Genomic DNA, 15,601 nt, shown 5'->3' on the forward strand with positions numbered 1-15,601 from the left:
CTGCGTAGTTTGTGTGTAATTTATACTGTACTGTAGCTCTACAGTGTACTGAACTTTAAATGTAACTGGTGTCTCCCCCCCCCCATTCTGTTTATACTGTATGTATTACACACTTCAAATAAAATATATGCAGTTATTATGAAGCAAAATACAATGACCTGATTTCGCCAAAAACATCACATAAAAAGACATTTTTGTAAGGATTCTCTTTGACAAGCTCTTCCCTTGAAGATCTGAATGCTAGTTTTATTAAAGGCTTTTGAGAGCTTTGCGGATGACAAATGCACTATTTATTTTGAAAGGGGTTACAGTACCTGGTCATGGCGAGACGCAAGATATGTAAATATAATATTACTTTTAGACCCGCGATATAACATTTAAAACATGCATTCTCTAGTCTAGCGCCAAAACTCCAGTTTTATAAATAGATTAATTTATCTGAGTAAGGACGTCTGGCACGAGCGATAGTCCATCCTTGCCATACAAAACTCGCTTGAGTCGTTACATCAGCTTCTTTACTGACTGTGCTTTTAAAGAGGCCAGCATGTTTCTCCAAGTCCTTTTCGTTTATTGTTCCTTCTTCAGTTCATCCGAGCCGCAGGGTGTGCACCACCCAGCATTTCAAGAGCCGTGGTCTGGCCACCTCTGTTCTATTATGTCAGACTACAAATTTAAACAAAAAGGTTGAAAACAAAGGCTTGCTCTGTAAATAGGGTCACCACCTGGCCCCATGATTCCGGAACACTGCGAGACAGAACAGGATTCTGAAGTTGCCTTTAAACTGAAGGAAATCAACATGTGAATTGAGCCCTAAACCTTTGCTAAATTGATTCTGTTGATTTATTATCTCGAGGCAGCGTGACAATACAATAATAGCTTTTAACAAATGAAATAAATAAATCATCAACATTTATTTATTAACAGTTTAAAAAAATATATATTTTAAAGTTTCATTATAGTTTCTACTAGTACATTTCCTTCTCCCACTCAAATCATTAATACTGAGTACCTGTTCACTATTCCAGACAGCATGAACACCTGATCAGTGTTATTATTTAATTAGGGGAGTCAGGCAAATTAGGGCTATAGATTACCAATAAACAAAATAAAAAGGATCTTCAATAAACAACCTACACGTTTAATCAAGATGCTTTTTATATTTTGTGAGATTTGTATTCTCACAACGACAGGGATAACTAAGAAGCAGTCGAAATTAAGCACGTGTTTAGCGCTTAGTTCACGTGTTTCTTCTAGGTTTGTAATCATTTTACAATGATAATTATAAAAGGTACTGTTAGTAAACTAAGTAGGCAAGCAGTACTGTCTGAAAGTTTCACCTTTGTGTTTAATATAGAGCTACCAGTGCATTGTAACTTGCATACAGCATGATGAGCTCTTATATACCTTCCATCACTTCAAACCAACACCCTTTACTCGCTGGTACACAGCTTAATATGTACAGAAAGGGTAAGAAAAAGCAGGCAGAACAAAAACAAGATAAAATAAATGAAACACACCTCCTCTCGTAGAGCATATTGGACACCATGCTCATGAAGGTTTTGGGTTTGATCTGTCTTCCCTCCTTCAGCTCGTAAAGGTTCAGTCTGAATTTAAGGCGCTGTGATCTGTGCGGGCGGGGGGAAATAAAAGAGAATGATTCGGGTCAGCTCCATGCTGTGCCTTAACCTCTGTCTCTGATCCAAATAAGACCATTTTAAACAAGCCGTCAAATGCCAAGTCACACCTGAGCCTTTACATACTGTCACTGAGCACATACTGCAACTCCTAAATTCAATAAAATGCACATACTCTTAACCCTTTAAAAGGTACTTAGGTGTCCTGCAAATACAACTGATGCTAACTTTCTTATTTTTGCAACGAGATGCAGGAAACAGGGTTTAAAAATGTCTTGATCTGGTCAATCAGACTGTCAGTCCTTGTGATAGTCGAGTCGCTCTCAAATGTACTTTAAGAACGAAACCGTTTCAACAAGCGCTCAATTCCTTGTGCAAGGCTCTCAGGAAAAACGGGAACGGTCTTAAGTGTTTCACAATGGGAGTCTTGGTTTATTCCCTGGTACACTTACACAGTCTGTACGTCTGTTGCCAGCCCAGCCAGGCCAATGAATAAGCGATCCCCCATGGGGAAAATCTTCTGAAAGTCAGTCGTGATCATCTGGGCCTGAATTCCAAACCTTCTGTCCGCAGCGATGGCAACACAGTTCTTACCCCGCATGGCCATCACAGCCCCACCGTTATAGGACATAATCGACTGGAAGGTAAAAAAAAAAAAAAAAAAAAACACAAAAAATGTTTTTAAACACTGCATTTGTAAATCAGGCTGAAGTGTCATAGCTATAACGAACTTAAAAAAATAACCACCTGCAACGATAGAACTAAGACTCCTATTGCATAGCGGTTTGATCCATTGCTGGTTTTACTAGGAGTTTAGTAAGACGCACCTGAGCTTGTTACCGATCAAGCTGGTAGTAAAACCTGGAACGGGTGAAACTGCTATGCAATAGGTGTCTTATTTCTATCCCTGACTTCTTCGGATTGCTTAGTGACTAAGACAAGGCATCGTATAAAAATAAGACAATACATTTACAATGATAAACACACACACACACAATGCGAAAGTGAAACTAACCGGGCAGTTACAAAGCAAATCACCACACAACAGGCCGATCATTATTACATCAAGATCGGCCCTCTACTTACAAACCCACTCGGAACGAAACAATACAGAAACGTGTATTTAAAATACCACCAATGCAGACAAAACACTGACAAGACGCATCACATACCATATCGGTATTAAACTGGTAAACAAAACACGACATAAAACGCGCTGTGAAGCGATACAAGGTCTACAAACACCACAGTTAAACCAACCTCCAGAAGCGTCTACTGTACTTTTAATATTGCTTTTAAACGACATAACTTATAAATAAGTAACACACGCAGCTAAAAGCATAAACATCAATACCCTGTTAACAACGTATTTCAAATGAATACTACTGCATTATCTCGTTGTGCTACTTACCATGCTGATTTCTAATCGGTAAATTTAACACTTTACTGAATATTTATTTTACAATAATTTCCAAAGGGACAGTCTCCTCAGCACACACACACTGCGCCTGCGCGCCTCGCAGCTTCTTGCTGGTGGTGATTGGTCAGGTTTCGAGGGGGCTGAATCACAGAGCTCCGGGATTGGTGAATGGGGGGTTGTGGGCGGAACCACGCCTAGTTAGGTTGAATTGGAAGCGTTGCATTGTAAATTGGCGAGTCACTGTGCGCGGTGCACTCTGGGAAACTGGAAGACTCGGTCTGATGGTAATTTTTTTTTTTTTTTTTAGCTGATATATAATTTAAACGATACGAGTTCATGTCGTACCTAAACGAGTCGTGCTTACAACTTGCCTTCATTTTCTTTAATGTGTGAAATGTGCAATAAAACAATATAGGCGCCCAACCAAGATAACAACATTATGATTGATTCTGTATGATAAGTCCAATGCATGCTTTCAGGACTGCATTGTGCTTATCTATTTAAACAGAATATAATTATCATATAACAGTACATTAACAAGTCATAATTGCCTATCACAATGAAGCAGGTGGATATATATTGCAGAGTTTTAGGGTTATTAAACGTTACGTTGGTAAAATCTGACAAATGTATTAGGGATTTCTGTTTGACACCAGTATAAGTGTTTTGTCCCTTACCCAGGTTCAGATAAAAAGTGCTCGATAATTACTTGCTTAATTCATTAAACAGCGAATAACGTGTGCGCGAGTTTGATGTGCTTTTTCCAGATTTGGTACGAGAAGTTATTGTTGAAAATGCATTCTTATATTTATAAAAAAGCCCATAACATTTAAAATTATTTACACAGATACTTTTATTGTAATTGTTGATATGTGTTTTCAAGTCTCATTTCCATTCCTTTCAGCTAAATTATTCAGCCTAATTCATATTATAATTATATAAATTTATTATTATTATTATTATTATTATTATATTATTATATATTATTAAATCATTAGGAATATAGAATATATATATAGATATATATATATATATATATTAGGGGATATAGATATAGATATATATGCATATACCGAATATAACTTTCCTGTCTTGGAATTTTCTAATGTTCCCCAAATATAAATCTTCCTGTCTTTTTTCTACATTTCCCCAGCTGTAGCGGTTGTGTGTATTGTTAGTTTTTATGAATGCCGTTTCTATAGGCTACAGAAATCGCTTTTAAACATTTGAAATGCACAGCAGTAGAACATGCCAGCCAGGCTCGCCCGATTCTAAACAGATTGCAGCGGTTCGGCTGAATGAATAAAGCGATGCTTCAGACCGCCGCCAGGGGGCATTAAGGCATGATCAGTGTGGAGGGGGTCTCTATGGGAGCTGTCTGTTGCCATGGCGCCGTGTTTCTGTACTGGATGGAAGGAAGCGTTTCCAGCAGGATCTCTGTCCAGATGACATATGTTCAGTCTGTCTGCCTCTTTTTCACAGCTAAAAGATGTATTGATTGGCTCTTTCTTTTCCGTCCCGTCTGATCGACGGACTGTTACGAATGATGTAATGGACTGGGATAAATATTACAACAACAACAACAACAAAAACATTTTGCAAATAAAAAAAAATATGAAAGAGAACATGCTGACGTTTTACAGAGTATGCCTAATGGTATTATCATCCTTTTTCAAACTGCAGTTATGAAAAACTGCCTTTTTTAATGCCAGATGTTTATGTTTTGCAGAAGTAAATGCAATCCTTTGCGAGTACGTTTTATTTTGTAAACAGAATGAACTCTTCATTAAATATCGAGTAAATATATATAAATAGATATGATACTATAAGAGATATATAGATATATAGTATAAGATATATATATATACGATATATCTATATATATATCTATAGATCTGAGATCATTATTATTTTTGTAGGTTTTTTTTTTTTTTTTTTAAATGCCTTTATGACTGCCTTCTTAGGAAAATATTTCAGTTCAGATAATAGCTGTAATGTTCTTTCATATTTTTAATATATGTAGTCTATATAAAAGGTATTGCTAATTTGTCTTTTGCGATCATCGTTTTCAGTCACCACTGCTCTGTTAATTAATTTAAGCGCGTCGATGTAATACCCATTCAGTTGTTTTATTTATTTGCATGCTGGTTCGTGCTAAGCGCTATACCCACCTAGGTGTTGAGCAGCAATTATGGGAGGAAATTTGAATGGTAATTGTGTCTTCGTTCTTGACACACTGTCCCTTTCCAGAGAGCAGAGACCCAGCCTATCACATTCGCTTCAGTCTGACAGTTGACAAACAAAACAAAAACTCCCAGAGCACAGGTGCTTCCATATTGGGTTACACAACCTTGCGCAGGTAATGTGCATAAAATCTACACCTGTGACTCGTGTGTCAAAATGTATTTGTTTATTTGCTGGAGCTCAAATGTGTTGAACTTGTGTACTGGCGGACAGTGTTGAGTCTAGGGCCCTTATTTGCACACAAAATAGCTAATGTGCCTTAAAGTCTATGCAATCTGTCAGAGTACAGGGATTCATATATATACACACAAACGATATTGGAGAATCCTTGAATTTGAGGTCTCTCTTGTTTCATGGTTACGGAACACTCAGAACCTGGAAGATATTTGCTTTAAATCTTGTGCAGATCAGCTACTGATAAACTCAAACATCGATCGCTTTTTGTTAAGGACGTCTCATCTACAGCAAAGTGAACATTATACCCAGGGAAAAGGTACACAAGGTCAGGCCTATAAATGAATGAATTGTGCATCTCTGTGCATGGCAAAGTAATACGCTTAGGAGAGATCACATTAGATAAAATAAACTGCATGTGACTATCAAGAGCGAGCAGAGAAAAGAAAGGGTGGATTGTGAGCCATAGGCGGAAATAGAGGCGGACTGGATTAGACTGACAAAGGAATGGGATATTCACACTGCCTTTGCTTACACGCTGGGGGTTTGGAAAAACGAACGGGCTGCTGATTCGACAACATTTCAATTCAGAATCTCTTACTCGATTCAAATATAGGCTATGTATTATCTGCTGTAAAGCAATAACAGATCAGACCTAACTTTAAAAAAAAAAATCACACGTGAAAAATATTATAACACATTGATCGCAGTGGACACGAGAATAAAGCTAATTAATCATTAGAATTTTTGTGTCGTGAGAACTGCACGGTTCAGTTTTTGGATTCAATACTGAGCAAAAGGACGGTTTGTGTCAAAGGACAACGCAGCTGTGTTTTCTCTCAGCGATGTTATCATTGATCGAAGGCATTAACACATATGAGTTAGAGTGCATGGCAAATTAATGTTAAATCTAGATATTTCTGCAGTCTTTTGTCACAGCAAACACCCGTGTACTATCGCATCTGTGTAGTATTGTAGTACAGAAAAGCGTAGAAGGGAACAACAGTTTGTCAGCAAAGTATATATTTTTGTTATTTTCATCTTTTTGCTTTAGTGGAATTGAAATAATCCACAGAGTCGAATATTTATATTATTAAATAATAAACGTAGTCCTATATAATACATGTAGTACTGGTTTCGTGGTCCTTGTTTCTAATGTACTGTGATGGTATTATCATCCTTTTTCAAACTGCAGTTATGAAAAACTGCCTTTTTTAATGCCAGATGTTTATGTTTTGCAGAAGTAAATGCAATCCTTTGCGAGTACGTTTTATTTTGTAAACAGAATGAACTCTTCATTAAATATATAATTGACAGTTAAAATATATATTGTTTTCAATGGAAAAAAAACAAAAAAACATGCACGATACTTTTACTGAGATTTTTTTAAATCAAATTACAAATGCTATTTAGACCAACAGGGAACAAAAACACATCACCCGTTTCATATTTGCAGATTTTAATCGACCATATCGTGCTCGGCCGGATCACAATTCCAGATAATTTCCAGAGAAGCCCAGACTCATCTTGAGCAAATTGACTGACAAAGTATCCTGCAAAAGGAAAGTGTGATACGTTTCTGTCTGTGTTTATATCTCTCTACAACATTTAAAGAAAAGCGACAAAATGATTCAAAATTCACAAAAACGTCCAACAAGATAAAATGAACTCTGGAAACACGTCCATTAGGATCTAACCCATTCTCACTCGGATTTTCAGAATGTTATGCGCGACATTTTTTTTGGGTGGAAGAACACATTTGTGACAGAAAACTAACAAATAAGCGAATAAATAAACACATACATACAATATATTAATATATGCATGTGTGATAATAGGAGGGTTAGGGTTGCACACGTTGCATTTACTAGCAGGTAAAGAAAGCGTTAGAACACAGTCGCATAGCCTATAATAATATTGACCTATTTATGAACACTGGATAACATTATTTTGTTACACAACGGTAGTATATATATATATATATATATATATATATATATATATAATATATATATATAAAAGACTTTTTTTGGACAAAAAAAAAAAGAGTATCGTCCCTGGGTGGGCTTGAACCACCAACCTTTCGGTTAACAGCCGAACGCGCTAACCGATTGCGCCACAGAGACTCAGCCGATTTGCGAAATGAAAAACTGCATACTTGAAAAGCAACCGAGTTGAAGCGTCGCTAGAGCTGTCGGTATCCCTTTGAACAAAACCCTTAAACATATACTGCATTTGCTTTAATTCAATTTGAATTACATTTTTTTGTTTTGTTTTAAATAACATTTATTTAATTTTTAACTTTTATGTCAAAACCAGCTTGCCTCGTATTGAAACACCTATGTCTCGTGTGGGCGTGCATACGGAAACAAATTAATTCAATAAAAATAAATGAAATAAATAACCCTGGAAATGTCACAGCCTTATTAAAAAGTACCCGAATGGCATTAGGTAATAAGATCGATTTGAGGTTATTGAAGACACACCACTTCTAAAGAGCTCATTTCAATTAACCGCCTTGCATGAGCTTAACAATAATAATAATAATAATAATAATAATAATAATAATAATAATAATAATAATAATAATACCTGAGATAGAGCACTGTTTTGGGTTCAAAGACGCTCCAGTTCTGATCTGTCTGATAGATAATATGGAATATGCGTAAACGTGAATTTATTTAGGTGAGTCATGAGATAACAGTTTCTAAAATATTATACCAGCCAACGCTTCTACTGCTTATTCTATTGTTTTAATTTCTGGCCTAACCAAGAGAGGAAATTGAGAAATAATAGCGATCGTTGTTAGCTTTGATAAACCTTTTGTGAAAATCGATCGTAGGCATGTGTTAGGGGGGACCGGGGACGGTTGTAACACCTTGAATTTCTCCAATCAGAAGCAAGCTAGCGTGCCATCACTCACTGGGCACATGCTCAGCTCAGGTCTCTGTCTGCCTGTGGAAGAGGCGCTCTCTGGTTCCCCAGTTTTCTTTTTGCGATCTATCCATTTGTTATCTAGTTTATGGATCTAGGTTGTTAGCATTCTCATCCCTGATCTCTGCTTGTAATTGACACAATTGATTGCTCTTAGTTTTGTTGTTTCTTGCTGGAACATGAGGTTTAATAATGGCTCCCTGTGTCGGGGCCAGTTGTAACACGTGTTACAATTGACCCCATACACCATTAGCTGAACTATATTTGGTCACACGAATCTTGCACTGAAGGACACAAAATGTTCAAATATCACAATTGTGACTCAGAGTGACATATTCTTGCGTGACAAGGCCTGTAATTTTAGTGGTGTTTAAAAGTTTTAAAAGTAGGACAACAACAACAAAACAATCCTTATGTGAACATGTTTATTCTCAATAAAGATACTCAGTTTTTGAGTTAAATAAAAACAAACATATTTGCTTCATGTGAAAATGTATCTTATTCAAGAAAACATTCAATTCTTGACTTCAATGAAATGTGTTGTTGTTTATTTCATTATTCTTCACAGAATATTACATCTGACCTGGGCCGTGGGGTGGATTGTAACATCGGACACCACGTTTCAAGCCCTCTTGCCGGGTGTACATCAGCTCTTAAAACAGCAGAACTATCAGGATTGGTAGAGGGCAGACGTAGATTGTTTGTTATCAAAGTCTGGTCAAACTAGATCAAATCATCTGTGCGTAATAGAGATAGATAAAAAGCAAATTTTATTAGCATGTCGCCAAACCTTTTAAACTACTGCACCACTTTTTATTCTCAAGTGAATTATGTTAAAATGTTTGGTATATTTTCTTAACTTTATCTGTTAGAACATATGGACATGTAACCTGTATGCACCTGAATAAATTTAGGTCAGTATACCTATCAATGCTGAAAAGACGAATGTGTTTTTATAGATCAATATAATTATTTTCATCGGTGATTGCTGTAGTGTTTTATAATATAACATTTACTGCTACATTTGATAGTAAATTGAAGTCCAGTGCTGTTAATGCTTTGACATATAGGGTTACAAATAGAGCTCACCTGTGTATCTTATGTAATATTTTGCATCTTTCAGATAAACCGTTATGAGGAGACTACATTATCTTTGTGTTGGTTACTAACATTTAACGCTGAATATCTTGCATACGTGATATATTTAGCGTTCTGTGGGGCTTCTCGTTACTTGCCATCGTTTCCACTGGACAGGCTTAGGAGACTGCAAGTCTCGCGAGTATGAAGCTGAACCGAACACAGACTTGCAGGGGGAAATCGAGAGCGAAGGAATCCAGACCCCATGAAAAGCGCATCAAGACATTTTTAGCTATGTTATAATCAATAAGACAATAAAGACTTTACAGGGCCGTGCAAGAGATATTATCTATTTATATAGAATACGATACCTGCTCTAATACTGAGCTGCAGTATAATAATAATAATAATAATAATAATAATAATAAATAATAATAATAATAATAATAATAATAATAATATGGAAATCATTTTTGGTATAATATTGAAGATAGTTACGTTCTCAAGATGTCATTTTGCACTTTTGTATACAGATTCAGACAGAAATACTTTATGAGCTGGATCTTTTAACAATGTTCATTCATTCAGATTTAAAGAATACTGTAAATATTCTGAAATCATGCAATTTACGGAGTCTTAGACATGCAAAATATCTATAAATAAATGAAAACCGTCCTCAAAATGTACGCGCTGAAGTTCGGACAATTAAGGTTTTTTTTTGTTTTTTTCACCTGACGCAAAAGATCACCCCAGAGAAACTGTAGAAAGTGTTTCTGTGCCAGTGTCTCTCCACTTTGTCAAACAAGACCCACGCGTTATTTTCGCCGAGTTGACCTGTTTATGCCTTTGGCACTGGAGCACAAGAACTTACGCTTTCCCCTGGTCTTGGGAGCTATAAATACGCTTTGTTTTCGTCTAGTGCTGACAACACTAGGCTACTCGTTTTATATTTCTCCGCAGAGACGAGTTTGTTGACCTCGCCGAGGGAACCGCTAGCAAAACTAAAACACCATGATGTAATAATCACTATGGTGCGAGATACTACGGCAGCATTTCTCAGCTATTCCGTGTGGCATTACTCGAAAATAAAGACATTTTTTGTAAGTAAAAACGTTTACCAATTACGAATGGCCAAACTAGACAAAAAATATGCATAAAAATGCATATATATATATATATATATATATATATATATATATATATATATATATATATATATATATATAATATATATATATTATATAATTCATCATTCATCCGCAACTTTGTAACCACGTATAATAAAAAAGTTATTCTGTTATTTTAAATGAAGATTTTAAATCAGTAGGAATCCGTATCCGAGGGAGCTGAAAAGCATCGTTTCCTAGGAGTTTGTATGTATTTATTTCTTTGTTTATTTATTTAGTTAATCATTTATTAATTCAGCTTTGCGTTGACAGTAGCGTCTCGTCTTGTGTTCAGTTCAAGTAAAGCTGCAAAAAACACCGCACAGGGAGCGAACAAGGTGCATTTCGAGTGCTTGTAAGTAACACGGTTTGGCCAATCAGGCGGTTGCGGACAGATAACACGACAAATTGCACCGTGTCCGGAAACCGGATGCTTGCCATAAAGACATACGCAGTATTTGGCCCTTGCATTCCCACGCACGTTCTGTTTAACCCTATTGCATCAAACACACAGCATTGTTTAGCGCGTAGATTAGAAAGTGTAATGGTATCTACAGACACCATCACACACTGATGACTACAACTAATTTAGATTAAACGGGGCGGAGAGGGGTAGTGGGAAAAAAAAAAAAAAGAACGTAATAGCTCACAGCATCAAATGCAACCCACGAATCAATAAGAACATCCAAAACGATATTTTTGAAAATAAAATTAAAAAAAAAAAAAAAATTGAGGAAAAATTCTATAACCCACAAACATGAAGTTATCAAGTTTGTACAGGAGGAGACGCGAATGTTGAGTTTTCCTTTTTAGACCACTGATGTAACGACTTCCCACGTTTAGTTTAGTCTGCAGTCCACTTTATGATCTCATTTCAGCCTTGTCCTCGAGATGGTTCTGTGATTCAAAACCAGTTCCGTTAGCTTATTTAACATTTCACCAGACAATTTGCACAACGCAAGACCTTTTAAAACGCACCCCTGGCTGAATCAAGGCCACTTTGCATTGCACTCACATACAAAAGGTTCTTAAATAGTTCTTTGGATGTTGTCAAGGTTCTCTGAAGAACCCTTTTCTGTGTAAAGAACCTTATACCTTATCAGCTTGGTTCTTTTAAACCATATTAAACCATTTTAAAAGGTTCTTTGAAGAACCAAAAAAGGTTCCCCTATGACATCGGTGCAAAGAACCTTCAATGGTTCGAGATAGAACCTTTTTTCCCCCTAAGCGTGGCTATATCTCTATTTGCGCCCCGTTGTTCATATTTATCCAATGGCTTGCCAGTCCCAGCGAGAACGTTTTTGTTTAAGGCTTTCCAATCCATCGCTTCACGAAAAATTGTTCCCTTTGCATGTTGTTGCTTGCTGTCTTGAATGCTGGCCAAAGAATATACAAACGTGTGCCCAGACTGTAAATGTACAGAAGCTATGGTCTTAGAGAGCTAGAAAAAAGACCACTGGCCAAAAAATAGAGGCCTTGCTACTTCTCGTTATTATCATCATTTGCAGGGCAAGTCCAGAAAATTATCAGAATGCTACTGGGGATAGGTTATAAAACTTCTCTATCACTGACTCTATGAACAAATGCATTTTTTAAATAAAATATTGAATGATACTCTGCAACGCTATGGTTCGGCTAGAGGCCGTTCTTGATTTTCATTTGAACAAAAACGTGGGAAAATACGAGATATTTCAGCAGGATTGAAAAGCTAAGATTTTTGGCAATGGTGTATTTGAAAACAATTTCTACTGGAGTACAAGTTTAATTGTAAGTTTAATTTTTGAAAATGCTATTATGTGGGACTAATACAAGTCAAAATAATAACTTAAAGAAACATAAAACTGTGACTAGATGCATAGGATTTTAGATTGGGGCCTTCGGGCTTATAGACACTATGGAAGATTCTCCACCAAATGTTTGTTTCAATTGTATTGACAACATCTGAATTATCGGCGCTTTCACCATGGCCTATCAAATACAAACAGCAAAAGTTTATAGGAGTTGGTGACCTTAGCAAAACTGCAATGAGTTAGTTTATTAATGAGTTAAAAACTTGTAAGAAACTAAGTCAAGTAGACAAACGATTCGGCCATGTTAGTATTCATTTGGGTCTGTGCATTATATATATATATATATATATATATATATATATATATATATAATATATATATATATAAAACAGTTAATTCAAATAGACGTAACCTTTACATGCCAATAGGCTTCATGCTTATAATGCATTCTAAACAGTTTGATTGCTCAAGCGAGCACGTTTAAATTAAATTTTGTAGAAGTCAAAATAATGACAACTCAGATCAATGTATATTCAACAGTGCATCAAATGAAGCATATAGATTTATAATTAACAACATAAACCACATTAAAAAAAAAAAAAAACACACTTTTCTTTTTTAAACCAAAGTCATAAGTTGACAGAAAAATCCTAAATATTCTGTTAGTTTGTCACATCAGTTCACTAAAACCGCCTTCACCAGACTATAAAACACTGTGTGAAAATACTGATTTGGGGGAAATGTATTCTACAGCTTTAAATACACCAATGAATACCGTATTTTCATATCAAGGAAATATGCCTTTAAATATATATATTTTGGACATCTTTTATGAAGGTCAACTTCACTGGAGAATAGGCTGATGGATATGTATACATTTACAGTAAATGACTGATCAATAAATTCAATAGTGATTTTCAGCACTTGCGTGTATTCGGTGTTAGATAGTGAATTAACTGCTTTATTACATTAGAGAGAGAATAAGATCGTGTTGTTTGATCTTTGCCCCGCACAACTGCCTCGAAACTGTGAAATATGCGCTGCGGATTAATTTACAAACAGCATTATATTTATGTATTTATTGCAACAATGGATTTGTTGTTGAACCGAGAATATAAACGCCGATTTGAAAGCCTGTTCGCGTTTATATCAGGTGTTCTCTTTTTCTTTGATGGAGTGGTTGATTGATTGTTTGATTGATTGACGGATTGTCTGGAGTGATCCATCCCTTGTCAGATAGAACTTTTTTTGTTTTTTACACAAAACATTAAGCTGATCAAACTTTGAGAACTGGACTCTACCGAAGAACTTTCAACATTTGCTAAATTTGCGTGCATTAATTGTCCCGAGTTTACTGTTTAGGTGAGAGAGGCACACACGAGTCGAAAGTGCCTCTGTCATTCAACAATGAGAGCGATATGAGAAGTAAGCTTTTTATGAGATTGTGTTAACAATGCAAATGTGTTTGAGATCTATAACTAACACACCTCTGTATATTACAAAGTGAAAGGTCTATGGTCATGTATTTATGTATGTAATTCAGTGTTACAATTGATTGGCGAGACCTCCCGTTCTCTTCTGATGTATTTATTGGTTCAGCTCTTTTAATAATGCGCATGATTATAAAACCACGAAGGTATTTCCAGTCTCCCCAGACAATTCGAGTGCCAGAAGAGGAAAACAGAAAAGCGTAGCCGTAACCGTAGAGAAAGCTGCTGTTTCTTGTTCTGGTTTAACTGCTTTAAGCTAGCATCTCGCATCTCGCATTGCAGAGGCGTGCAACTGCTGTGCGTTCTGAAGCAGCTTCATCATACCCGTTACGTGCACATTCGGGAAAGTCTTTGTGTCACGCACAGAAACGTTTTGCACTGTGAAAGAACAAAGGCTCCTGTAAAAACCCGGAGAATTATTTTCATTCACGCCCGCGGAGGCATTTGAAAGTGCCGCTGCAAAAAAATAAAAAATAAAATAAAATAAAAATAAAAAAAATCTAATCACATCGTATTTTTTCTTTAGGCAAAGGGCGATTCGGTGCATGACAAAAAACGTCGGATTTCTCCTCACTGTTACATTGATTAAACACGTACCGCTTATTATAACCCACTATAGAACTCGTGCCACATATACTTGACCTTTATAAATAAGCCTATCGGTTGTTTGTTGTTTCCTGGATATATATATATATATATATATATATATTGATATATATATATATATCTATATATTATATATATATATATATATATAATATATATATATATAACGTGCCTAGTGCAGAAATATGTGCAAAGGGAATAGCATTGAGCAACGACTCTTCTTGTCTAACTGTGAAAACACCTAAAAAAAGGACCCCAAATCGAGGCCAATGCATGGGGATCTTTGTTAAAAGTCGCATCCGACAGTGAATCGATAACGTATTGATACTTATAACCCATTTATTAAAACTTCAACAGAACCCACGCCGTTGTTCTGGTATGAGTTATCAACGGCATTATTACACACAAGCGAGTCTGAGGTTTGTAAGGAGGAGTGTGTTACTAGAAAGCTCAAACATTTGGAAGATGCAAACCCTGTAGCCTGGCATCAAAGTTTTACCAAGTTTCGAATTTAGTGTTTCAGAAAAAAAAAAAAAACGCATTGGGTAATATCGGTTTTTTATTTTGAATGAAATGTTGTGGCTTGCGTTACAGAGGCGACTGCAGGTCGAGGAAGTACGGAGACCCCATACGTAGATCAGTCAGAGTATTTGACATTAAAACTTAGACGCGTTGCTTTGGAATTTTTCTTTGCAGCACCCAACACGCTGCGTGGTACGTTTTCACTGTCATGCATTGAGCTTATCCTGTTTTTAGAAGGAGTGTAGGTTCACCCCCGTCTTAAAAAAGAATGAGCCTAAGGCGTAGAGGGGTTACCGAATTGACGTAACCTTGTGAAACCGAAGTGACTTTCCGCTTCTCTTGTCGTTTCTGTTAAATACTGTGACAAATCAGTCGTTCCAAAGCGACACATGGAGAGTTTTGTGACGGCTGTAATAAAGCTATAAGGAAGATCGAATCGCTTGATATGACCCACACACGTCACTGAATCCAGTACATGAAATCCATTCTGTGGGTCCTATAAATAAATTAAAAAGTGGAGAACAGAAACCATGATGCCCACTTA

The 15,601-nt window shown here is 36.3% G+C and overlaps 1 non-coding gene across 1 annotated transcript; it reads right to left on the reverse strand.

Moving 5' to 3' along the window:
- Positions 1-7,524: 7,524 nt before the first annotated feature.
- Positions 7,525-7,598, reverse strand: trnan-guu. The gene has a single exon. It is a non-coding gene; the product is annotated as a tRNA-Asn (tRNA).
- Between the last annotated feature and the right edge of the window lie 8,003 nt (positions 7,599-15,601).

Source organism: Polyodon spathula, chromosome 28 (assembly GCF_017654505.1).
Source record: "Polyodon spathula isolate WHYD16114869_AA chromosome 28, ASM1765450v1, whole genome shotgun sequence".
NCBI lineage: Eukaryota > Metazoa > Chordata > Actinopteri > Acipenseriformes > Polyodontidae > Polyodon > Polyodon spathula.